Source organism: Pseudophryne corroboree, chromosome 10 (genome assembly GCF_028390025.1).
Source record: "Pseudophryne corroboree isolate aPseCor3 chromosome 10, aPseCor3.hap2, whole genome shotgun sequence".
Classification (NCBI taxonomy): Eukaryota; Metazoa; Chordata; class Amphibia; order Anura; family Myobatrachidae; genus Pseudophryne; species Pseudophryne corroboree.
In genome coordinates, this window is record NC_086453.1 from 385,773,460 (window position 1) to 385,801,239 (window position 27,780).

The window sequence follows — 27,780 nt, forward strand, 5'->3', positions numbered from 1 at the left end:
AGGTGATCGATGATGAGAGCAACGGTGCATCTTTGTACGCAAGCGGTGGATCAGAGACGCCGTCGGTGCAGCTGCGGCATTGGCGCAGTTGCAGTATGGGGTTTTATGGTGGTGTCAGCAAAACCACGCCCACGTCTTACTTTCGCTGACACCACCATTAAACATCATACTGCGTTCAGTATCCGCAATCCCTGTGCCCATTACCCCAGGTACACATACATAGGACTATAGGAACACAATGCATTATTCCATGTATTATTATTATAACGCTCTTATGTCCCCGATGTCTGCCAGCTCCTGCACCTACAGTCACACTAGTGATACCACTCACTGCCCCAGAGCTTGCAATCTAACTGCCTTCCAAACACACAACAGGGCGAAACCGCTGTACCCGCCACCTGTATATCCGTGTGCCCTATATCATATGAAACAACCCACCGCCCGCACACCGGGCACAGCACAAGCTCCGAGGACACAAGTTCGGGGAAGTCATCCCAACTTACTTCAGAGAAAGAAACACACTGTATACATGGTGAGACAGCCTCGTGTCACACAGGGCAATAATGAGAGTTCTGCTCTGTACCAGAGGCAGCAGTGGCCGGACAAAGCGAACAGGCTGGTTGGGGAAAGGGAACAGGCTGGCTGGGGAAAGGGAAGAGACTGGCTGGGGAAAGGGAAGAGACTGGCTGGGGAAAGGGAAGAGACTGGCTGGGGAAAGGGAAGAGACTGGCTGGGGAAAGGGAAGAGACTGGCTTGGGAAAGGGAAGAGACTGGCTGGGGAAAGGGAACAGGCTGGCTGGGGAAAGGGAACAGGCTGGCTGGGAAAAGGGAAGAGGCTGGCTGGGGAAAGGGAAGAGGCTGGCTGGGGAAAGGGAACAGGCTGGCTGGGGAAAGGGAACAGACTGGCTGGGGAAAGGGAACAGGCTGGCTGGGGAAAGGGAAGAGACTGGCTGGGGAAAGGGAAGAGACTGGCTGGGGAAAGGGAACAGGCTGGCTGGGGAAAGGGAACAGGCTGGCTGGGGAAAGGGAAGAGACTGGCTGGGGAAAGGGAACAGGTTGGGTGGAGAAAGGGAAGAGACTGGCTTGGGAAAGGGAAGAGACTGGCTTGGGAAAGGGAAGAGACTGGCTTGGGAAAGGGAAGAGACTGGCTGGGGAAAGGGAAGAGACTGGCTGGGGAAAGGGAAGAGAGTGGCTGGGGAAAGGGAAGAGAGTGGCTGGGGAAAGGGAAGAGAGTGGCTGGGGAAATGGAAGAGAGTGGCTGGGGAAAGGGAAGAGAGTGGCTGGGGAAAGGGAAGAGAGTGGCTGGGGAGGCGAGGAGAAATTGGGAGATAGTGGGGGTGAGAGGATGTAAAGCTGGTGAGAGGATGTAGTGGGGGTAAGAGGACATAGTGGGGGTAAGGGAACATAGTGGGGATGAGAGTACATAGTGGGAGTGAGAGGATGTAGTGGGGGTAAGGGAACATAGTGGTGGTAAGGGGACATAGTGGAGGTGAGAAGATGTAGTTGGGGTAAGGGAACATAGTGGGGGTGAGAGTACATAGTGGAGGTGAGAGTACATAGTGGAGGTGAGAGGATGTAGTGGTGGTAAGGGGACATAGTGGAGGTGAGAGTACATAGTGGAGGTGAGAGGATGTAGTGGTGGTAAGGGGACATAGTGGAGGTGAGAGTACATAGTGGAGGTGAGAGGATGTAGTGGTGGTAAGGGGACATAGTGGGGGTGAGAGTACATAGTGGAGGAGAGAGGATGTAGTGGTGGTTAGGGGACATAGTGGGGGTGAGAGTACATAGTGGAGGTGAGAGGTTGTAGTGGTGGTAAGGGGACATAGTGGAGGTGAGAGTACATAGTGGAGGTGAGAATATGTAGTGGGGGTAAGGGAACATAGTGGGGGTAAGGGAACATAGTGGGGGTGAGAGTACATAGTGGAGGTGAGAGGATGTAGTGGTGGTAAGGGAACATAGTGGGGGTAAGGGAACATAGTGGGTGTGAGAGTACATAGTGGAGGTGAGAGTACATAGTGGAGGAGAGAGGATGTAGTGGGGGTAAGGGAACATAGTGGTGGTAAGGGAACATAGTGGGGATAAGGGAACATAGTGGGGGTGAGAGTACATAGTGGAGGTGAGAGTACATAGTGGAGGTGAGAAGATGTAGTGGGGTAAGGGAACATAGTGGTGGTAAGGGGACATAGTGGGGGTAAGGGAACATAGTGGTGGTAAGGGAACATAGTGGGGGTGAGAGTACATAGTGGAGGTGAGAGGATGTAGTGGGGGTAAGGGAACATAGTGGTGGTAAGGGAACATAGTGGGGGTAAGGGAACATAGTGAGGGTAAGAGGACATAGTGGAGGTGAGAGGATGTAGTGGGGGTAAGGGAACATAGTGGTGGTAAGGGAACATAGTGGGGGTAAGGGAACATAGTGAGGGTAAGAGGACATAGTGGAGGTGAGAGGATGTAGTGGGGGTAAGGGAACATAGTGGAGGTGAGAGTACATAGTGGAGGTGAGAGTACATAGTGGAGGTGAGAGGATGTAGTGGGGGTAAGGGAACATAGTGGGGGTGAGAGTACATAGTGGAGGTGAGAGTACATAGTGGAGGAGAGAGGATGTAGTGGGGGTAAGGGAACATAGTGGTGGTAAGGGAACATAGTGGGGATAAGGGAACATAGTGGGGGTGAGAGTACATAGTGGAGGTGAGAGTACATAGTGGAGGTGAGAAGATGTAGTGGGGTAAGGGAACATAGTGGTGGTAAGGGGACATAGTGGGGGTAAGGGAACATAGTGGTGGTAAGGGAACATAGTGGGGGTGAGAGTACATAGTGGAGGTGAGAGGATGTAGTGGGGGTAAGGGAACATAGTGGTGGTAAGGGAACATAGTGGGGGTAAGGGAACATAGTGAGGGTAAGAGGACATAGTGGAGGTGAGAGGATGTAGTGGGGGTAAGGGAACATAGTGGTGGTAAGGGAACATAGTGGGGGTAAGGGAACATAGTGAGGGTAAGAGGACATAGTGGAGGTGAGAGGATGTAGTGGGGGTAAGGGAACATAGTGGAGGTGAGAGTACATAGTGGAGGTGAGAGTACATAGTGGAGGTGAGAGGATGTAGTGGGGGTAAGGGAACATAGTGGGGGTAAGGGGACATAGTGGGGGTAAGGGAACATAGTGGGGGTAAGGGAACATAGTGGGGGTAAGGGAACATAGTGGGGGTGAGAGTACATAGTGGAGGTGAGAGTACATAGTGGAGGTGAGAGGATGTAGTGGGGGTAAGGGGACATAGTGGGGGTAATGGGACATAGTGGGGGTAAGGGAACATAGTGGGGATGAGAGTACATAGTGGGAGTGAGAGGATGTAGTGGGGGTAAGGGAACATAGTGGTGGTAAGGGGACATAGTGGAGGTGAGAAGATGTAGTTGGGGTAAGGGAACATAGTGGGGGTGAGAGTACATAGTGGAGGTGAGAGTACATAGTGGAGGTGAGAGGATGTAGTGGTGGTAAGGGGACATAGTGGAGGTGAGAGTACATAGTGGAGGTGAGAGGATGTAGTGGTGGTAAGGGGACATAGTGGAGGTGAGAGTACATAGTGGAGGTGAGAGGATGTAGTGGTGGTAAGGGGACATAGTGGGGGTGAGAGTACATAGTGGAGGAGAGAGGATGTAGTGGTGGTTAGGGGACATAGTGGGGGTGAGAGTACATAGTGGAGGTGAGAGGTTGTAGTGGTGGTAAGGGGACATAGTGGAGGTGAGAGTACATAGTGGAGGTGAGAATATGTAGTGGGGGTAAGGGAACATAGTGGGGGTAAGGGAACATAGTGGGGGTGAGAGTACATAGTGGAGGTGAGAGGATGTAGTGGTGGTAAGGGAACATAGTGGGGGTAAGGGAACATAGTGGGGGTGAGAGTACATAGTGGAGGTGAGAGTACATAGTGGAGGAGAGAGGATGTAGTGGGGGTAAGGGAACATAGTGGTGGTAAGGGAACATAGTGGGGATAAGGGAACATAGTGGGGGTGAGAGTACATAGTGGAGGTGAGAGTACATAGTGGAGGTGAGAAGATGTAGTGGGGTAAGGGAACATAGTGGTGGTAAGGGGACATAGTGGGGGTAAGGGAACATAGTGGTGGTAAGGGAACATAGTGGGGGTGAGAGTACATAGTGGAGGTGAGAGGATGTAGTGGGGGTAAGGGAACATAGTGGTGGTAAGGGAACATAGTGGGGGTAAGGGAACATAGTGAGGGTAAGAGGACATAGTGGAGGTGAGAGGATGTAGTGGGGGTAAGGGAACATAGTGGTGGTAAGGGAACATAGTGGGGGTAAGGGAACATAGTGAGGGTAAGAGGACATAGTGGAGGTGAGAGGATGTAGTGGGGGTAAGGGAACATAGTGGAGGTGAGAGTACATAGTGGAGGTGAGAGTACATAGTGGAGGTGAGAGGATGTAGTGGGGGTAAGGGAACATAGTGGGGGTAAGGGAACATAGTGGGGGTAAGGGAACATAGTGGGGGTAAGGGAACATAGTGGGGGTGAGAGTACATAGTGGAGGTGAGAGTACATAGTGGAGGTGAGAGGATGTAGTGGGGGTAAGGGGACATAGTGGGGGTAAGGGGACATAGTGAGGGTAAGGGAACATAGTGGTGGTAAGGGAACATAGTGGGGGTGAGAGTACATAGTGGAGGTGAGAGGATGTAGTGGGGGTAAGGGAACATAGTGGTGGTAAGGGAACATAGTGGGGGTAAGGGAACATAGTGGGGGTAAGGGAACATAGTGGAGGTGAGAGTACATAGTGGAGGTGAGAGGATGTAGTGGGGGTAAGGGGACATAGTACGGGTGAGAGGACATAGTGGAGGTGAGAGTACATAGTGGAGGTGAGAGGATGTAGTGGTGGTAAGGAGATATAGTGGGGGTGAGAGTACATAGTGGAGGTGAGAGGATGTAGTGGTGGTAAGGGGACATAGTAGGGGTGAGAGTACATAGCGGAGGTGAGAGGATGTAGTGGTGGTAAGGGGACATAGTGGGGGTGAGAGTACATAGTGGAGGTGAGAGGATGTAGTGGTGGTAAGGGAACATAGAGAGGGTAAGGGGACATAGTGGAGGTGTGAGTACATAGTGGAGGTGAGAGTACATAGTGGGAGTAAGGGGACATAGTGGGGGTGAGAGTACATAGTGGAGGTGAGAGGATATAGTGGTGGTAAGGGAACATAGTGGTGGTAAGGGGACATAGTGGGAGTGAGAGGATGTAGTGGGGGTAAGGGAACATAGTGGGGGTGAGAGTACATAGTGGAGGTGAGAGGATGTAGTGGGGGTAAGGGGACATAGTGGGGGTGAGAGTACATAGTGGAGGTGAGAGTACATAGTGGAGGTGAGTGGATGTAGTGGTGGTAAGGGGACATAGTGGGGGTGAGAGTACATAGTGGAGGTGAGAGTACATAGTGGAGGTGAGAGGATGTAGTGGGGGTAAGGGGACATAGTGCGGGTGAGAGTACATAGTGGAGGTGAGAGTACATAGTGGAGGTGAGAGGATGTAGTGGTGGTAAGGGGACATAGTGGGGGTGAGAGTACATAGTGGAGGTGAGAGGATGTAGTGGTGGTAAGGGGACATAGTGGGGGTGAGAGTACATAGTGGATGTGAGAGGATGTAGTGGTGGTAAGGGGACATAGTGGGGGTGAGAGTACATAGTGGAGGTGAGAGGATGTAGTGGTGGTAAGGGAACATAGTGGGGGTAATGGGACATAGTGGAGGTGAGAGTACATAGTGGAGGTGAGAGTACATAGTGGAGGTGAGAGTACATAGTGGGAGTGAGAGGATGTAGTGGGGGTAAGGGGACATAGTGGAGGTGAGAGTACATAGTGGAGGTGAGAGTACATAGTGGAGGTGAGAGTACATAGTGGGAGTGAGAGGATGTAGTGGGGGTAAGGGGACATAGTGGGGGTGAGAGTACATAGTGGAGGTGAGAGGATGTAGTGGTGGTAAGGGAACATAGTGGGGGTAATGGGACATAGTGGAGGTGAGAGTACATAGTGGAGGTGAGAGTACATAGTGGAGGTGAGAGTACATAGTGGGAGTGAGAGGATGTAGTGGGGGTAAGGGGACATAGTGGGGGTGAGAGTACATAGTGGAGGTGAGAGGATGTAGTGGTGGTAAGGGAACATAGTGGTGGTAAGGGGACATAGTGGGAGTGAGAGAATGTAGTGGGGGTAAGGAGACATAGTGGGGGTGAGAGTACATAGTGGAGGTGAGAGTACACAGTGGAGGTGAGAGGATGTAGTGGTGGTAAGGGGACATAGTGGTGGTGAGAGTACATAGTGGAGGTGAGAGGATGTAGTGGTGGTAAGGGGACATAGTGGGGGTAAGAGTACATAGTGGAGGTGAGAGGATGTAGTGGTGGTAAGGGGACATAGTGGGGGTGAGAGTACATAGTGGAGGTGAGAGGATGTAGTGGTGGTAAGGGGACATAGTGGGGGTGAGAGTACATAGTGGAGGTGAGAGGATGTAGTGGTGGCAAGGGGACATAGTGGTGGTAAGGGGACATAGTGGGAGTGAGAGGATGCAGTGGGGGTAAGGGAACATAGTGGGGGTGAGAGTAAATAGTGGAGGTAAGAGGATGTAGTGGGGGTAAGGGGATGTAGAGGTAAGAGGACATACTGTAGTATGGGTAAGAGAACGTAGTGGGGGTAAGGGGATGTAGGGGTAAGAGGACATACTGTAGTAGGGTTAAGAGAATGTAGTGTTGGTGAGAGGATGTAGTGGGGTAAGAGCACATAGTAGGGGTAAGAGGACATACTGGGGGTGAGAGGACATAGTGGGGGTGAGAGGATGTAGTGGGGGTAAGGAAACATAGTGGTGGTAAGGGGACATAGTGGGGGTGAGAGTACATAGTGGAGGTGAGAGGATGTAGTGGGGGTAAGAATACATAGTTGGGGTAAGAGAAGATAGTGGGGGTGAGAGGACATAGTGGGGGTGAGAGGATGTAGTGGGGGTAAGGGAACATAGTGGTGGTAAGGGGACATAGTGGGAGTGAGAGTACATAGTGGAGGTGAGAGGATGTAGTGGGGGTAAGAATACATAGTTGGGGTAAGAGAAGATAGTGGGGGTGAGAGGACATAGTGGGGGTGAGAGGATGTATTGGGGGTAAGGGAACATAGTGGTGGTAAGGGGACATAGTGGGAGTGAGAGTACATAGTGGAGGTGAGAGGATGTAGTGGAGGTGAGAGGATGTAGTGGGGGTAAGGGAACATAGTGAGGGTAAGAGGATATAGTGGGAGTAAGGGGATGTAGAGGTAAGAGGACATAGTGGGGGTAAGGGGACATAGTGGGAGTGAGAGTACATAGTGGAGGTGAGAGGATGTAGTGGAGGTGAGAGGATGTAGTGGGGGCAAGGGAACATAGTGAGGGTAAGAGGATGTAGTGGGAGTAAGGGGATGTAGAGGTAAGAGGACATAGTGGGGGTAAGAGAACGTAGTGGCGGTGGGAGGATGTAGTGGGGGTAAGGGGATGTAGGGGTAAGAGGACATACTGCAGTAGGGGTAAGAGAATGTAGTGTTGGTGAGAGGAAGTAGTGGGGTAAGAGCACATAGTAGGGGTAAGAGGACATAGTGGAGGTGAGAGGAGATATTTGGGGTAGGAAGAATTTCTCATACAGCAGATACATAGAGGAGAAGACAATAAGATACAATGACATGTCTACTCACCGACCCTGCGCTGCTTGCAACACGCTCTCACTACCTGTCTCAGCTCCAATATAATCACTCCAGCACCAGCTGGGCGAGAGAGAGAGAGAGAGAGAGTAAGGAGGGGAGAGGGGAGGGGAGGAGGGGAGGGACACCAATCCCAAATTCTCACCATCAGGTACAGGCAGCAGGGTAGAGAGGCGGAATGGAGATAGATAGATAGATAGATAGATAGATAGATAGATAGATAGAAACAGTAGATAGATAGAATCAGTAGATAGACAGATAGATAGAAACAGTAAATAGACAGATAAAAACAATAGCTAGACAGCTAGATAGATATAAAAGATAGATAGATGATAGATAGATAGAGATAGATAGATAGATAGATAGATAGATAGATAGATAGATAGATAGATAGATAGATAGATAGATAGAGTATATATATATAGAATCAGTAGATAGACAGATAGATAGAAACAGTAAATAGACAGATAAATCGATATAAACAATAGCTAGACAGCTAGATATATATAAAAGATAGAGAGATAGATAGATAGATAGATAGAAACAGTAGATAGATAGAAACAGTAAATAGACAGATAGATAGATAGATAGATAGATAGATAGATAGATAGAAACAGTAGCTAGACAGATAAATAGATATAAAAGATAGATAGATAGATAGATAGATAGATAGATAGATAGATACAGTAGATAGATAGAATCAGTAGATAGACAGATAGATAGAAACAGTAAATAGATAGATAGAAACAATAGCTAGACAGATAGATATAAAAGATAGATAGATAGATAGATAGATAGAAAGAAACAATAGCTAGACAGCTAGATAGATATAAAAGATAGATAGATGATTGATTGATAGATAGATAGATAGATAGATAGATAGATAGATAGATAGATAGATAGATAGATAGATAGATAGATAGATAGATAGATAGATAGAAAGAGTATATATATAGAATCAGTAGATAGACAGATAGATAGAAACAGTAAATAGACAGATAAATCGATATAAACAATAGCTAGACAGCTAGATATATATAAAAGATAGAGAGATAGATAGATAGATAGATAGATAGAAACAGTAGATAGATAGAAACAGTAAATAGACAGATAGATAGATAGATAGATAGATAGATAGATAGATAGATAGATAGAAACAGTAGCTAGACAGATAAATAGATATAAAAGATAGATAGGTAGATAGATACATACATACATACATACATACATACAGTAGATAGATAGAATCAGTAGATAGACAGATAGATAGAAACAGTAAATAGATAGATAGAAACAATAGCTAGACAGATAGATATAAAAGATAGATAGATAGATAGATAGATAGATAGAAACAATAGCTAGACAGATAAATAGATATAAAAGATAGATAGATAGAATCAGTAGATATACAGATAGATAGAAACAGTAAATAGACAGATATATAGATAGATAAAAACAATAGCTAGACCGCTAGATATAAAAGATAGATAGATAGATAGATAGATAGATAGATAGATAGATAGAGTAGATAGATAGAATCAGCAGACAGATAGATATAGATAGATAAATAGATATAAACAATAGCTAGACAGATTAATAGATATAAAAGATAGATAGATAGATAGATAGATAGATAGATAGATAGATAGATAGATAGATAGATAGATAGATAGATAGAATCAGTAGATAGACAGATAGATAGAAACAGTAAATAGACAGATGGATAGATATAAACAATAGCTAGACAGATAGATATAAAAGATAGATAGACAGACAGACAGACAGACAGACAGACAGACAGACAGATAGATAGAAACAGTAAATAGACAGATAGATAGCAACAGTAAGTAGACAGATAGATATAAACAATAGCTAGACAGATAGATAGAAACAGTAAATAGACAGATATATAGATAGATAAAAACAATAGCTAGACAGCTAGATATAAAAGATAGATAGATAGATAGATAGATAGAAATAGTAGATAGATAGAATCAGTAGATAGACAGATAGATAGAAACAGTAAATAGATAGATAGATAGATAGATAGATAGATAGATAGATAGATAGATAGATATAAAAGATAGACAGACAGACAGACAGACAGACAGACAGACAGACAGACAGACAGACAGACAGACAGATAGATAGATGATACAAAGATAGATAGAAACAGAAGATGGATAGATAGATAGACAGATAGATAGATAGAATCAGTAGATAGATAGATAGATAGATAGATAGATAGATAGATAGATAGAAACAGTAAATAGACAGATGGATAGATATAAACAATAGCTAGACAGATAGATATAAAAGATAGACAGACAGATAGATAGATAGATAGATACAGTAGATAGATAGAGAGAATCAGTAGATAGACAGATAGATAGAAACAGTAAATAGACAGATAGAACGATATAAAAGATAGATAGAAACAGTAGATAGATAGAATCGATAGATAGATAGATAGATAGATAGATAGATAGATAGATAGATACAGTAGATAGATAGAATCAGTAGATAGACAGATATATAGAATCAGTAGATAGACAGATAGATAGCAACAGTAAATAGACAGATAGATATAAACAATAGCTAGACAGATAGATAGAAACAGTAAATAGACAGATATATAGATAGATAAAAACAATAGCTAGACAGCTAGATATAAAAAATAGATAGATAGATAGATAGAATAGCTAGACAGATAAATAGATATAAAAGATAGATAGATAGATAGATACAATAGCTAGACAGATAAATAGATATAAAAGATAGATAGAATCAGTAGATAGACAGATAGATAGAAACAGTAAATAGACAGATAGATAGATAGATAGATAGATAGATAGATAGATAGATAGATAGATAGATATAAACAATAGCTAGACAGATAGATAGAAACAGTAAATAGACAGATATATAGATAGATAAAAACAATAGCTAGACAGCTAGATATAAAAGATAGATAGATAGATAGAAATAGTAGATAGATAGAATCAGTAGATAGACAGATAGATAGAAACAGTAAATAGACAGATAGATATAAACAATAGCTAGACAGATAGATAGAAACAGTAAATAGACAGATATATAGATAGATAAAAACAATAGCTAGACAGCTAGATATAAAAGATAGATAGATAGATAGATACAATAGCTAGACAGATAAATAGATATAAAAGATAGATAGATAGATAGATAGATAGATAGATAGATAGATAGATAGATAGATACAATAGCTAGACAGATAAATAGATATAAAAGATAGATAGATAGATAGATAGATAGATAGATAGATAGATAGAATCAGTAGATAGACAGATAGATAGAAACAGTAAATAGACAGATAGACAGATAGATAGATAGATAGATAGATAGATAGATATAAACAATAGCTAGACAGCAGGATAGATATAAAAGATAGATAGATAGATAGATAGATAGATAGATAGATAGAAACAGTAAATAGACAGATAGATAGCAACAGTAAATAGACAGATAGATATAAACAATAGCTAGACAGATAGATAGAAACAGTAAATAGACAGATATATAGATAGATAAAAACAATAGCTAGACAGCTAGATATAAAAGATAGATAGATAGATAGATAGAAATAGTAGATAGATAGAATCAGTAGATAGACAGATAGATAGAAACAGTAAATAGACAGATAGATATAAACAATAGCTAGACAGATAGATATGATAGATATGATAGATAGATAGATAGATAGATAGATAGATAGATAGATAGATAGATAGATAGATAGATAGATAGATACAGACAGGAGATGCTGTATATAGTACTGAGCGCAGTGTGGGGCGGACGCTCCTGGGTCAGTACCGGATGTGTGGGGATAAGTGAGTGTAGGAAGCAGCCATGCTATGAGGGGCCCGGTGCCGCTGTATATAGTACTGAGCTCAGTGTGGGGCGGCCGCTCCTGGGTCAGTACCGGATGTATGGAGATAAGGGAGTATAGGAAGCAGCCATTCTATGAGGAGCCCGGTGCCGCTGTATATAGTACTGAGCGCAGTGTGGGGCGGCCGCTCCTGGGTCAGTACCGGATGTGTGGAGATAAGTGAGTATAGGAAGCAGCCATGCTATGAGGGGCCCGGTGCTGCTGTATATAGTACTGAGAGCAGTGTGGTGCGGCCGCTCCTGGGTCAGTACTAGATGTGTGGAGATAAGTGAGTATAGGAAGTAGCCATGCTATGAGGGGCCCGGTGCTGCTGTATATAGTACTGAGCGCAGTGTGGGGCGGTCGCTCCTGGGTCAGTACTAGATGTGTGGAGATAAGTGAGTATAGGAAGTAGCCATGCTATGAGGGGCCCGGTGCCGCTGTATATAGTACTGAGCGCAGTGTGGGGCGGACGCTCCTGGGTCAGTACTAGATGTGTGGAGATAAGTGAGTATAGGAAGTAGCCATGCTATGAGGGGCCCGGTGCTGCTGTATATAGTACTGAGAGCAGTGTGGTGCGGCCGCTCCTGGGTCAGTACTAGATGTGTGGAGATAAGTGAGTATAGGAAGTAGCCATGCTATGAGGGGCCCGGTGCTGCTGTATATAGTACTGACCGCAGTGTGGTGCGGCCGCTCCTGGGTCAGTACCGGATGTGTGGGGATAAGTGAGTATAGGAAGCAGCCATGCTATGAGGGGCCCGGTGCCGCTGTATATAGTACTGAGTGCAGTGTGGGGCGGCCGCTCCTGGGTCAGTACCGGATGTGTGGGGATAAGTGAGTATAGGAAGCAGCCATGCTATGAGGGGCCCGGTGCCGCTGTATATAGTACTGAGTGCAGTGTGGGGCGGTCGCTCCTGGGTCAGTACTAGATGTGTGGAGATAAGTGAGTATAGGAAGTAGCCATGCTATGAGGGGCCCGGTGCTGCTGTATATAGTACTGACCGCAGTGTGGGGCGGCCGCTCCTGGGTCAGTACCGGATGTGTGGGGATAAGTGAGTGTAGGAAGCAGCCATGCTATGAGGGGCCCGGTGCCGCTGTATATAGTACTGAGCGCAGTGTGGGGCGGTCGCTCCTGGGTCAGTACTAGATGTGTGGAGATAAGTGAGTATAGGAAGTAGCCATGCTATGAGGGGCCCGGTGCCACTGTATATAGTACTGACCGCAGTGTGGTGCGGCCGCTCCTGGGTCAGTACCGGATGTGTGGGGATAAGCGAGTATAGGAAGCAGCCATGCTATGAGGGGCCCGGTGCCGCTGTACATAGTACTGAGCGCAGTGTGGTGCGGCCGCTCCTGGGTCAGTACCGGATGTGTGGGGATAAGTGAGTATAGGAAGCAGCCACGCTATGAGGGGCCCGGTGCCGCTGTATATAGTACTGAGCATATAGTACTGAGCACAGTGTGGGGCGGCCGCTCCTGGGTCAGTACCGGATGTGTGGGGATAAGCGAGAATAGGAAGCAGCCATGCTATGAGGGGCCCGGTGCCGCTGTATATAGTACTGAGCTCAGTGTGGGGCGGCCGCTCCTGGGTCAGTACCGGATGTATGGAGATAAGGGAGTATAGGAAGCAGCCATTCTATGAGGAGCCCGGTGCCGCTGTATATAGTACTGAGCGCAGTGTGGGGCGGCCGCTCCTGGGTCAGTACCGGATGTGTGGAGATAAGTGAGTATAGGAAGCAGCCATGCTATGAGGGGCCCGGTGCTGCTGTATATAGTACTGAGCGCAGTGTGGGGCGGCCGCTCCTGGGTCAGTACCGGATGTGTGGGGATAAGTGAGTATAGGAAGCAGCCATGCTATGAGGGGACCGGTGCCGCTGTATATAGTACCGAGCGCAGTGTGGGGCGGACGCTCCTGGGTCAGTACCGGATGTGTGGGGATAAGTGAGTATAGGAAGCAGCCATGCTATGAGGGGCCCGGTGCTGCTGTATATAGTACTGAGCGCAGTGTGGGGCGGACGCTCCTGGCTCAGTACCGGATGTGTGGGGATAAGTGAGTATAGGAAGCAGCCATGCTATGAGGGGCCCGGTGCCGCTGTATATAGTACTGAGCGCAGTGTGGGGCGGCCGCTCCTGGGTCAGTACCGGATGTCTGGGGATAAGTGAGTATAGGAAGCAGCCATGCTATGAGGGGCCCGGTGCCGCTGTATACAGTACTGAGCGCAGTGTGGGGCGGCTGCTCCTGGGTCAGTACCGGATGTGTGGGGATAAGTGAGTATAGGAAGCAGCCATGCTATGAGGGGCCCGGTGCCGCTGTATACAGTACTGAGCGCAGTGTGGGGCGGACGCTCCTGGGTCAGTACCGGATGTGTGGGGATAAGTGAGTATAGGAAGCAGCCATGCTATGAGGGGCCCGGTGCCGCTGTATATAGTACTGAGCGCAGTGTGGGGCGGTTGCTCCTGGGTCAGTACCGGATGTGTGGGGATACGTGAGTATAGGAAGCAGCCATGCTATGAGGGGCCCGGTGCCACTGTATATAGTACTGAGCGCAGTGTGGTGCGGCCGCTCCTGGGTCAGTACCGGATGTGTGGGGATAAGCGAGTATAGGAAGCAGCCATGCTATGAGGGGCCCGGTGCCACTGTATATAGTACTGAGCGCAGTGTGGGGCGGACGCTCCTGGGTCAGTACCGGATGTGTGGGGATAAGTGAGTATAGGAAGCAGCCATGCTATGAGGGGACCGGTGCCGCTGTATATAGTACTGAGCATATAGTACTGAGCACAGTGTGGGGCGGCCGCTCCTGGGTCAGTACCGGATGTGTGGGGATAAGTGAGTATAGGAAGCAGCCATGCTATGAGGGGCCCGGTGCCACTGTATATAGTACTGAGCGCAGTGTGGTGCGGCCGCTCCTGGGTCAGTACCGGATGTGTGGGGATACGTGAGTATAGGAAGCAGCCATGCTATGAGGGGCCCGGTGCCACTGTATATAGTACTGAGCGCAGTGTGGTGCGGCCGCTCCTGGGTCAGTACCGGATGTGTGGGGATAAGTGAGTATAGGAAGCAGCCATGCTATGAGGGGCCCGGTGCCACTGTATATAGTACTGAGCGCAGTGTGGGGCGGACGCTCCTGGGTCAGTACCGGATGTGTGGGGATAAGTGAGTATAGGAAGCAGCCATGCTATGAGGGGCCCGGTGCCGCTGTATATAGTACTGAGCGCAGTGTGGGGCGGACGCTCCTGGGTCAGTACCGGATGTGTGGGGATAAGTGAGTATAGGAAGCAGCCATGCTATGAGGGGCCCGGTGCCGCTGTATATAGTACTGAGTGCAGTGTGGGGCGCCCGCTCCTGGGTCAGTACCGGATGTGTGGGGATAAGTGAGTATAGGAAGCAGCCATGCTATGAGGGGCCCGCTGCTGCTGCTCCCAGCTGAATAGAGAGAATGAGAGTCAGCAAGAAAGGACAGAGAAGCTGCAGAGGGAGGAAGGGACAATAGAGGAGATATACATGTCCTTGTCTGGCTGTGTCCTCTATACACCCTCTTCTACAATCAATAATACAGCACATCTGGACAGTGACCCGGATCCCCTGTAGGGTGTTGGAGCACACACGGAGTCTCACAGCCCCAGGCTTAGGACACTGACAGGGAGTATATATCCAGTGACCTCTGTGCTCCGGCTCATGCTAACACTTACCGCTAACCCCTGATTGTTACCCATCTGCTCTCTCATCAGCTGACATGTATCCCGTATCACAGACAAATGCCTGGATACCTCAGGCATACTGTGACTCTACACATGTTGTGGAACCACAGGTACCAGCACAGCCACAGATGGGGACTAGGGCCTGATTCAGAGGTGGATGTAATATCGGTTGGGGACACAGTGGAGTGATGTTTTGCTGCTGGGCATGAGCCAAAGCCACAATGAGCATGAGCGGCAATGGATTAGCAACGGTGTCTTAGGTAGAGGGGATCTCCACCTAATGCCACCGGACGGGATCCCGCAGTCGAAATACCGACACAGGTGTAGAGGCCCCGGCGTCTCAGGTGCAGAGGCCCCCGGCGTCTCAGGTGCAGAGGCCCCCGGCGTCTCAGGTGCAGAGGCCCCCGGGGAATTACAGCAGTGTCAGGCTGGATACCTCTGTGCTAGATAATAGCACGCTGGGAAGATACAGCAGTGTCAGGCTGGATACCTCTGTGCTAGATAATAGCACGCTGGGAAGATACAGCAGTGTCAGGCTGGATACCTGTGTGCTAGATAATAGCACGCTGGGAAGATACAGCAGTGTCAGGCTGGACACCTCTGTGCTAGATAATAGCATGCTGGGAATATACAGCAGTGTCAGGCTGGATACCTCTGTACTAGATAACAGCTCGCTGGGAAGCTACAGCAGTGTCAGGCTGGATACCTCTGTCTGTGCTAGATAATAGCATGCTGGGAAGTTACAGCAGTGTCAGGCTGGGTACCTCTGTGCTAGATAATAGCACGCTGGGAAGGTACAGCAGTGTCAGGCTGGATACCTCTGTGCTAGATAATAGCACGCTGGGAAGTAACAGCAGTGTCAGGCTGGATACCTCTGTGCTAGATAATAGCACGCAGGTAAGATACAGCAGTGTCAGGCTGGATACCTCTGTGCTAGATAATAGTACGCTGGGAAGATACAGCAGTGTAAGGCTGGATACCTCTGTGCTAGATAATAGCACGCTGGGGAGTTACAGCAGTGTCATCTAGCACAGAGATATCCAGCCTGACACTGCTGTATCTTCCCAGCGTGCTATTATCTAGCACAGAGATATCCAGCCTAATAGCACGCTGGGGAATTACAGCAGTGTCAGGCTGGATACCTCTGTACTAGATAATAGCACGCTGGGAAGATACAGCAGTGTCAGGCTGGATACCTCTGTGCTAGATAATAGCACGCTAGGAAGTTACAGAAGTGTCAGGCTGGATACCTCTGTGCTAGATAATAGCACACTGGAAAGATACAGCAGTGTCAGGCTGGATACCTGTGTGCTAGATAATAGCACGCTGGGAAGATACAGCAGTGTCAGGCTGGACACCTCTGTGCTAGATAATAGGACGCTGGGAAGATACAGCAATATCAGACTGGATACCTCTGTGCTAGATAATAGCACGCTGGGAAGATACAGCAGTGTCAGGCTGGATACCTGTGTGCTAGATAATAGCACGCTGGAAAGATACAGCAGTGTCAGGCTGGATACCTGTGTGCTAGATAATAGCACGCTGGGAAGATACAGCAGTGTCAGGCTGGATACCTCTGTGCTAGATAATAGCACACTGAGGAGTTACAGCAGTGTCAGGCTGGATACCTCTTTGATAGATAATAGCACGCTGGGAAGATACAGCAGTGTCAGGCTGGATGCCTCTGTGCTAGATAATAGCATGCTGGGAAGATACAGCAGTGTCAGGCTGGATACGTCTATGATAGATAACAGCACGTTGGGAAGATACAGAGGTGTCAGGCTGGATACCGATGTACTAGATAATAGCACGCTGGGGAATTACAGCAGTGTCAGGCTGGATACCTCTGTACTAGATAATAGCACGCTGGGAAGATACAGCAGTATCAGGCTGGATACCTCTGTGCTAGATAATAGCACGCTAGGAAGTTACAGCAGTGTCAGGCTGGATACGTCTGTGCTAGATAACAGCACGCTGGGAAGATACAGCGGTGTCAGGCTGGATACCTCTGTGCTAGATAATAGCACGCTGGGAAGATACAGCAGTGTCAGGCTGGATACCTGTGTGCTAGATAATAGCATGCTGGGAAGATACAGCAGTGTCAGGCTGGATACCTGTGTGCTAGATAATAGCACGCTGGGAAGATACAGCAGTGTCAGGCTGGATACCTGTGTGCTAGATAATAGCACGCTGGTAAGATACAGCGGTGTCAGGCTGGATACCTCTGAACTAGATAATAGCACCCTGGGAATTACAGCAGTGTCAGGCTGGATACCTCTGTGCTAGATAATAGCACGCTGGGAAGATACAGCAATATCAGGCTGGATATCTCTGTGCTAGATACTAGCACGCTGGTAAGTTACAGCAGTGTCGGGCTGGATACCTCTGTGCTAGATAATAGCACGCTGGGAAGATACAGCAGTGTCAGGCTGGATACCTCTGTACTAGATAATAGCACACTGGGGAATTACAGCAGTGTCAGGCTGGATACCTCTGTGCTAGATAATAGCACGCTGGGAAGATACAGCAGTGTCAGGCTGGATTCCTCTGTGCTAGATAATAGCACGCTGGGAAGATACAGCAGTGTCAGGCTGGATACCTGTGTGCTAGATAATAGCACGCTGGTAAGATACAGCAGTGTCAGGCTGGACACCTCTGTGCTAGATAATAGCATGCTGGGAATATACAGCAGTGTCAGGCTGGATACCTCTGTACTAGATAACAGCTCGCTGGGAAGTTACAGCAGTGTCAGGCTGGATACCTCTGTCTGTGCTAGATAATAGCATGCAGGGAAGTTACAGCAGTGTCAGGCTGGATACCGCTGTACTAGATAATAGCACGCTGGGGAATTACAGCAGTGTCAGGCTGGATACCTCTGTACTAGATAATAGCACGCTGGGAAGATACAGCAGTGTCAGGCTGGATACCTCTGTGCTAGATAATAGCACGCTAGGAAGTTACAGCAGTGTCAGGCTGGATACGTCTGTGCTAGATAACAGCACGCTGGGAAGATACAGCGGTGTCAGGCTGGATACCTCTGTGCTAGATAATAGCACGCTGGGAAGATACAGCAGTGTCAGGCTGGATACCTGTGTGCTAGATAATAGCATGCTGGGAAGATACAGCAGTGTCAGGCTGGATACCTGTGTGCTAGATAATAGCACGCTGGGAAGTTACAGCAGTGTCAGGCTGGATACCTGTGTGCTAGATAATAGCACGCTAGGAAGATACAGCGGTGTCAGGCTGGATACCTCTGAACTAGATAATAGCACGCTGGGAATTACAGCAGTGTCAGGCTGGATACCTCTGTGCTAGATAATAGCACGCTGGGAAGATACAGCAATGTCAGGCTGGATATCTCTGTGCTAGATACTAGCACGCTGGTAAGTTACAGCAGTGTCGGGCTGGATACCTCTGTGCTAGATAATAGCACGCTGGGAAGATACAGCGGTGTCAGGCTGGATACCTCTGTGCTAGATAATAGCACGCTGGGAAGATACAGCAGTGTCAGGCTGGATACCTCTGTACTAGATAATAGCACACTGGGGAATTACAGCAGTGTCAGGCTGGATACCTCTGTGCTAGATAATAGCACGCTGGGAAGATACAGCAGTGTCAGGCTGGATACCTCTGTGCTAGATAATAGCACGCTGGGAAGATACAGCAGTGTCAGGCTGGATACCTCTGTGCTAGATAATAGCACGCTGGGAAGATACAGCAGTGTCAGGCTGGATACCTGTGTGCTAGATAATAGCACGCTGGGAAGATACAGCAGTGTCAGGCTGGACACCTCTGTGCTAGATAATAGCATGCTGGGAATATACAGCAGTGTCAGGCTGGATACCTCTGTACTAGATAACAGCTCGCTGGGAAGTTACAGCAGTGTCAGGCTGGATACCTCTGTCTGTGCTAGATAATAGCATGCTGGGAAGTTACAGCAGTGTCAGGCTGGGTACCTCTGTGCTAGATAATAGCATGCAGGGAAGATACAGCAGTGTCAGGCTGGATATCTCTGTGCTAGATAATAGCACGCTGGGAAGATACAGCAGTGTCAGGCTGGGTACCTCTGTGCTAGATAATAGCACGCTGGGAAGGTACAGCAGTGTCAGGCTGGATACCTCTGTGCTAGATAATAGCACGCTGGGAAGTAACAGCAGTGTCAGGCTGGATACCTCTGTGCTAGATAATAGCACGCAGGTAAGATACAGCAGTGTCAGGCTAGATACCTCTGTGCTAGATAATAGCACGCTGGGAAGATACAGCAGTGTCAGGCTGGATATCTCTGTGCTAGATAATAGTACGCTGGGAAGATATAGCAGTGTCAGGCTGGATGCCTCTGTGCTAGATAATAGCACGCTGGGAAGATACAACAGTGTCAGGCTGGATACCTCTGTGCTAGATAATAGTACGCTGGGAAGATACAGCAGTGTCAGGCTGGATGCCTCTGTGCTAGATAATAGCACGCTGGGAAGATACAGCAGTGTCAGGCTGGATGCCTCTGTGCTAGATAATAGCACGCTGGGAAGATACAGCAGTGTCAGGCTGGATACCTCTGTGCTAGATAATAGCACGCTGGGAAGATACAGCAGTGTCAGGCTGGATGCCTCTGTGCTAGATAATAGCACGCTGGGAAGATACAGCAGTGTCAGGCTGGATACCTCTGTGCTAGATAATAGCACGCTGGGAAGATACAGCAGTGTCAGGCTGGATGCCTCTGTGCTAGATAATAGCACGCTGGGAAGATACAGCAGTGTCAGGCTGGATACCTCTGTGCTAGATAATAGTACGCTGGGAAGATACAGCAGTGTCAGGCTGGATACCTCTGTGCTAGATAATAGTACGCTGGGAAGATACAGCAGTGTCAGGCTGGATACCTCTGTGCTAAATAATAGCACGCTGGGAAGTTACAGCAGTGTCAGGCTGGACACCTCTGTGCTAGATAATAGCACGCTGGGAAGATACAGCAGTGTCAGGCTGGATACCTCTGTGCTAGATAATAGTACGCTGGGAAGATACAGCAGTGTCAGGCTGGATACCTCTGTGCTAGATAATAGCACGCTGGGAAGATACAGCAGTGTCAGGCTGGATACCTCTGTGCTAGATAATAGCACGCTGGGAAGATACAGCAGTGTCAGGCTGGATACCTCTGTGCTAGATAATAGCACGCTGGGAAGATACAGCAGTGTCAGGCTGGATACCTCTGTGCTAGATAATAGCACGCTGTTACACTACAGAATATAGATGACGTGATTTTCTTTGTGTGTTATTACTGGTGTTATGAATTATTTAGACGTTTATAATATCAGTATTGTTACATGGCTGCTGCCGCTGGGAGTCTGCGGCTCTGGTTGTAATCAAGTATTTATTCTGCTGGTGACAATTGCACAAGGTCATAACGAACCAGTGGGTATAAGACAACTGCACACTGGAGATTACAGACACTCCTTATTGAATGTAATAAAGCACATTAACAGCATCTGATGCACAGTGGGCCAAGTGGTATTACGCACCTATAGCAGTTTCATGGGTTTCTAATGCAAGTGCATGTATATATTTACTTCTCTCTCTTACTGCTATTAGCTGGAGACATCTCACCTAATCCAGGTCCCAAACATCTGCCCCACTCACATTCACCTGATTCGCAGCAATGTAGAAATACAGCTAACCTCATACACATCACATCTCTCCCATCACCCTCCAAATCACTAAAATGTGCCTTATGGAATGCACGCTCTGTTTCTAACAAACTAAGGGGGACATTTACTAAGCAGTGATAAGAGCGGAGAAGTGAGCCAGTGGAGAAGTTACCCATGGCAACCAATCAGCACTGAAGTAACATCTATCATTTGCATACGGGGTATATTCAATTAGGGTCGAAAACTATTGTCTGTCGAAAAGACGGCAGTTTTCAACTTTTTAAGGTCGACTATTGATTCTACCTATTCAATCCCAGCTGTTTTTTTTCAACAAGTCTGGGAATTCGGCTTGTCGAATAGTACGTGAATCGGCGGTATAGCTGCCGATTCACGTACTTTTGAGTGAAACAGAGCCAAATTCAGCAGGATTTGGCCCCGTTTCCGACCATCTCAGTCCGACATAAAAAAATGTCAGACAGAGATGTGGGACCCAGAGGAGGAGAGGGGGGGGAGCCGCGGGCATACAGGGGAGATCAGCTCTACAGCACAGCGCTGCAGCAGGATGTCTCACAGCCGCGCCGCTTACGGCAGCGTTCACCTGGCTCCAGCAAGTGAGGTCACGCTTGCTGGAGCCGGGTGGACACTGCCGTGAGGTTGGGCGGCTGTGTGACATCCTCCTGCAGCGCTGATCTCCTACATCTGCCCGCGGATGTCCCCGCTGGTCTCCCCCCCCCCCCCCTCTCCTCCTCTGGGTCCCTCATCTCAATTCGACTTGAAAAAGTCGAATTGAGATGAGATTGAATAGGGGTTGTCGGATCCAATGCCGATCCGACCCTAATTGAATATACCCCTATATAATGATACAGAGCTGCTGATTGGTTGATGAGGCCACTTCTCCGCTCTTATCACTGCTTAGTAAAATGTCCCCTAACATCCTTACATGTCCTCTTCATATCTAACTACTTCAACCTGCTGGCTAATACAGAAACATGGCTCACACAACCAGACACGGCCTCCTCTGCAGCACTGTCACATGGTGGTCTCCACTTCACACACACCTCCAGGCCTGGTAACTGTAAAGGAGGTGGGGTTGGATTATTACTATCCCAATCTTTCACATACACCGTTCTACAACAGGTTCCATCACTCACATTTACATCATTTGAAGTACATTCTATCAGAATTTACACTCCTTTCTCTCTGCATGTTGCAGCTATCTATTGCCCACCTGGGCAACCCAAACAATTTCTAGATGATTTTTCTGCCTGGCTCCTTCACTTCCTATCCTCTGACATCTCGACCATTATCATGGGAGATTTAAATATTGCTATTGATAGTCTAAAATCTGCTGCTCATGCCTCCAAACTACTCTCTCAACCCTCCACTCTCTCGGCCTCTCACAATGGACTGACTCCTCTACTCATCAGGAGCGCGACTGCCTTGATCTAGTATTCAACAGACTATGCTCAGTTTCTGAATTCACTAACATGCCTTTCCCTCTCTCAGATCACAACCTTATGTCACGATCCGGGTATCTGGACGCCATTACTTACCCTTCAGATGCCTCCTAAGGCTGGCTCAGCGTTCCAGGACCGGATCCCATCTGTTATACTGATGTCCACATTCCTGCCTCCTCTCCTGTCACTCTGAGACGCGGTCACCGCAACGCCTGTTACATCCGGAATGGCGTCTCCCGCCGCTGTTCCTGAGTTTCTACATGCAGAGTGTCAGAGTGGTGATTACGTCAGCCGCGGCCTCCGCTGTGCCCGCGTGGTTAAATGTGCACTTATCAGTCTGGCGTCTCCTGTCTCCTGTGGCCGGCGCCGCCATTACTGTTTTAATTCCCACATGGATTACAAACCAAACTTCCCTCCAAGTGTCTGCATGGGCGCAGCCATCTTGGATTCTGTCATCTGTTCATTTCCACCAATCTGCTGTTTGCAATGTTAATCTGCATAATTGCCTAGCCAATCCCTTCCTTGCTGCAGGTATAAGTAATCTGTGCCTGAGCAAGGAAGGCGTCAGTGCTTTGGTTGTCAAACCTAGTTCCAGTTTGTCTCTCTGCTGTGGTTGTTTTCCAGGTTCCAGTTCCTATCTCCAAACCTCCACTAAAGAGACCCGCACCAGCATTCCACCTGCGGTGTAGCCTGACTTTCCTATCCATTTGGATTCATCTGCTTCCAGCTACAGATCCACCTGCTTACAGCAATCAGCTTCCAGCAGAGATCAGCTCTTCTTAAAGTGCCGGTACCCTTTTCTACAGATTACCATTTATCACCGGTATTATTATTTCATCGCTCTCAAGCTACATTTATTATTTAACTGGTTCCAGCCAGTATCCACTCCGTGCCAACATCAGTCTGGTTCCAGCCAGTATCCACAGCAGCCGTTTTTATCCACAGCAGCCCAGCTCTTCCTGGAACACCAGTTGGTACGATCCTGGGCTATCTCCATTGCTACAGTCGGGCCTGGTAAGGACTTTCCAACTAGAAGATTATAAGAACTATCTCATACTACCAGAGCCCTGTGGCCCTTGCCACCCTGTAGTACCCAGGAACTGTATTATTTCCCTGCTGAGTTTTATGTTTTCTTATTTGCTGCTGTGTTACGGAGTATGTCATAATAAACATCATTGACTTTTACTTTGGTTGTCGTGGTCACGCCTTTGGGCAATTCTTCTACATGTAACTTACATGTCTAGGGGTCTGATACAACCTCCCAGGTTCCTTTACACCTCAGCCCCTACAACTGAGGCTGCCTCCCGTCAGCTCAGGCCCTCAGTTGTGACAGTAAGCACTGACCATATGAATCCAGCCGGAGACCAGGATCAAGCGGCCAGGCCGATGCAAGAACTGGCAGCCCGACTTGAACATCAGGAGGCTGCACAGGGCCACATCGTCCGCTGTCTCCAGGATCTCTCTACTCGGCTGGATGGGATTCAGACAACCCTCCGTGGATCAGACGCGTCCGGTGCGTCAACCACAGTGACTCCAGCTATAACCCCACCCACCTTACCCATTTCTGCTCCACGTCTTCATCTTCCAACGCCAGCAAAATTTGACGGATCTCCAAGATTCTGCAGGGGATTTCTCAACCAGTGTGAGATTCAGTTTGAGCTACAACCTGGCAATTTTCCCAGTGACCGTACAAAAATTGCCTACATTATCTCTCTTCTCAGTGGCTCAGCCCTTGATTGGGCATCACCGTTATGGGAGAGGTCCGACACCCTGCTATCCTCCTACACTGCATTCGTGTCAACATTCAGGCGTATCTTCGACGAGCCAGGCCGGGTAACTTCAGCTTCATCTGAGATTCTCCGTTTACGCCAGGGATCACGTACTGTAGGACAATATCTTATACAGTTCCAGATCCTGGCATCCGAACTGGCATGGAACGACGAGGCCCTGTATGCTGCATTCTGGCATGGCTTATCTGAGCGTATTAAAGATGAGTTAGCTACCAGAGACTTACCTTCCAAGTTAGATGAGCTAATCTCACTCTGCACGAAAGTTGATTTACGTTTCAGAGAGAGAGCAACTGAGCGTGGAAGATCATCTGCTCCAAAATCTTCTGCTCCTCCTCCTCGCCATCTATCACCATCTAAAGACGAGCCCATGCAAATTGGCCGTTCCCGTTTAACTCCTGCTGAGCGCCGAAGACGTCTCTCTGAGTCTCTTTGTCTTTACTGTGCAGCTCCGTCTCACACCATCAATGCCTGTCCCGAACGTCCGGGAAAACTCCAAACCCTAGCTCGCCCAGGAGAGGGCCGGCTAGGAGTAATGATCTCCTCTCCATCTCCTCATGATTGTTATCTCCCAGTGTCGCTCCAAATTGCTCAACGTTATCGGAACGTCATTGCCCTCCTTGATTCCGGAGCAGCTGGGAACTTTATTACCGAAGCCTATGTTAAACGGTGGTCCCTACCCACCGAGAGACTTCCTTCGTCCATCTCCTTAACTGCCGTGGATGGCAGCAAGATTTTTGATGCAGTTATTTCCCTAAGGACTCTACCAGTTCGTCTGAGAGTGGGAGTTCTTCATTCCGAATTTATTTCTTTTTTAGTGATTCCAAGAGCCACACATCCTGTGGTCCTGGGCCTTCCATGGCTCCGTCTTCACAATCCATCTATTGATTGGACGACTACGCAGATTCTGGCATGGGGTCCCTCCTGTGTTTGTTTAAAGTATTGCCTGTCTGTTCTTCCTCCCCCAGGTCGTCTGATGTTCCACCTCCTCCATATCAAGATTTTACGGATGTGTTCAGTAAGGCTTCTGCTGATATCCTTCCTCCTCATAGAGAATGGGACTGCCCGATTGATCTCGTTCCAGGGAAGGTTCCACCTCGAGGCCGAACTTACCCGTTGTCTCTGCCTGAGACGCATTCTATGGAGGAATACATTAAAGAGAACCTAGCAAAAGGGTTCATTCGACCTTCCTCTTCTCCAGCCGGCGCAGGCTTCTTTTTCGTAAAGAAAAAAGATGGTGGTCTGCGGCCGTGCATTGACTACAGAGGTCTGAACGACATTACCGTCAAGAACCGCTATCCACTACCCCTGATTACTGAGCTCTTTGATAGAGTTAGCGGAGCTACCATCTTCACAAAGCTGGACTTGAGAGGTGCATACAATCTCATCCGGATCCGTGAGGGTGACGAGTGGAAGACCGCCTTTAACACCCGTGACGGACATTATGAGTACCTCGTCATGCCCTTCGGATTGAGCAATGCTCCAGCTGTCTTCCAGCATTTTGTCAATGAGATCTTCAGAGACATTTTATACCGTCATGTCGTGGTCTATCTAGATGATATCCTCATTTTTGCCAACAATTTAGAGGAACATCGTTTTTGGGTAAAAGAGGTTCTGTCCCGTCTCCGTGTCAATCATCTCTATTGCAAATTAGAGAAATGCGTCTTTGAAGTCAAGTCCATTCCGTTTCTAGGTTACATTGTGTCCGGTTCCGGACTAGAGATGGATCCTGAGAAACTACAAGCAATCCAGAATTGGCCGATACCCTTAACCCTCAAAGGGGTCCAGAGGTTCTTAGGGTTCGCCAATTATTACAGAAAGTTTATACGAGACTTTTCCACCATTGTGGCGCCTATTACTGCTTTAACTAAGAAGGGTGCTAACCCGTCCAAGTGGCCTGAAGAAGCTACGCAAGCTTTTCATCTCTTAAAACAACGGTTCATCTCTGCACCAGTTCTGAAACAGCCCGACATCGACTCTCCTTTCATCTTAGAGGTGGATGCCTCCTCCGTTGGAGTAGGAGCGGTGTTATCTCAGAGGGCTAAAGATGGCCATTTACATCCTTGCAGTTTCTTCTCCCGGAAGTTCTCCCCAGCGGAGCGCAACTATGCCATTGGCGACCAGGAGTTGCTAGCCATCAAGCTCGCTCTAGAGGAGTGGAGATATCTGTTGGAGGGAGCTTCTCATTCAATCACCATACTTACAGACCACAAGAACCTTTTATATCTGAAAGGCGCACAATGTCTCAACCCTCGTCAGGCCAGATGGGCACTTTTCTTTTCCAGGTTCGACTTTAAACTCCAGTTCTGTCCGGGCTCTCAGAATCGCAAGGCCGATGCCCTTTCCCGCTCATGGGAGCAAGAAAATGAGTCAGAGTCTTCAGACAAGCATCCTATTATCAATCCGTTGGCATTCTCCACGGTAGGGATGGACTCTACGCCCCCACTAGGGAAAAGTTTTGTGAAGCCGGTACTGAGGAAGAAGCTCATGCATTGGGCCCATGCTTCCCGTTTTGCCGGACATACAGGTATCCAAAAAACCCTGGAGTTTATCTCTAGGTCCTATTGGTGGCCAACTCTGAGAAAGGACGTCATGGAGTTTATTGCATCTTGCCCAAAGTGTGCCCAACATAAAGTATCCCGCCAGTCACCTGCGGGGCAACTGGTTCCACTATCCGTTCCCCATCGACCATGGACCCATTTGTCGATGGATTTCATTACAGACTTACCCATGTGCAACAAGTTCAATACCATCTGGGTGGTAGTTGACCGGTTCACCAAGATGGCACACTTCATTCCTCTCACCGGTCTTCCGTCAGCTTCCAAGTTGGCTCAAGTGTTCATACAAGAGATCTTCCGACTCCACGGTCTGCCTGAAGAAATTATCTCAGATCGAGGAGTTCAATTCACAGCCAAATTCTGGCGAAGTTTATGTCAAGTCCTCCAAGTCAAACTAAAGTTTTCCACGGCTTACCATCCTCAGACCAATGGTCAAACTGAGAGGGTGAATCAGGACTTGGAGGCCTTCCTCCGCATCTATGTGTCTTCCTCTCAAGATGACTGGGTTCAATTACTTCCCTGGGCCGAGTTCTGTCATAACAATCAGTATCATTCCTCATCTTCTTCAACACCATTCTTCACCAACTTTGGATTCCACCCTAAAGTCCCTGAATTCCAACCGCTCCCAGCAACTTCTGTTCCAGCAGTGGATATCACCTTGCATCAGTTTGCAAACAACTGGAAGAGTGTACGAGCAGCTCTGCTCAAGGCATCGTTCAGGTATAAGAAGTTTGCGGACAAGAAGCGTAGAGCGGTTCCTGCTCTCAAGGTGGGTGATCGGGTATGGTTATCCACGAAGAATTTGAGGTTAAGAGTTCCCAGTATGAAGTTTGCACCTCGCTACATTGGTCCTTTCAAAATTGAGCAAGTCATCAATCCTGTTGCTTACAGAGTTCAGTTACCTCCCTTCTTAAAAATACCCAGGACATTCCATGTTTCCCTGTTGAAACCGCTGATCCTGAATCGGTTTCATTCCTCACTTCCTCCAACTCCAAAAGTCCAAACTCAACGAGGCGTTGAGTATGAATTGGCCAAGATCCTGGACTCACGTCACCGTTAT

At 48.0% G+C, this 27,780-nt stretch overlaps 1 protein-coding gene across 2 annotated transcripts in view; it reads right to left on the bottom strand.

Annotated features, from left to right (window-relative positions):
* The window catches only part of DRAXIN (dorsal inhibitory axon guidance protein), a 171,086-nt gene that overhangs the window by 122,016 nt on the left and 21,290 nt on the right, over nt 1-27,780 (bottom strand). The window contains exon 1 of one of the 2 annotated variants that reach the window (XM_063943878.1): nt 7,674-7,738. The exons of the other annotated variant lie outside the window; for it this stretch is intronic. The gene's annotated coding sequence lies outside the window, so the exon portion shown is untranslated. Of the gene's footprint in view, nt 1-7,673; nt 7,739-27,780 lie in introns of those variants that run through there. 2 annotated transcript variants of the gene reach the window in all.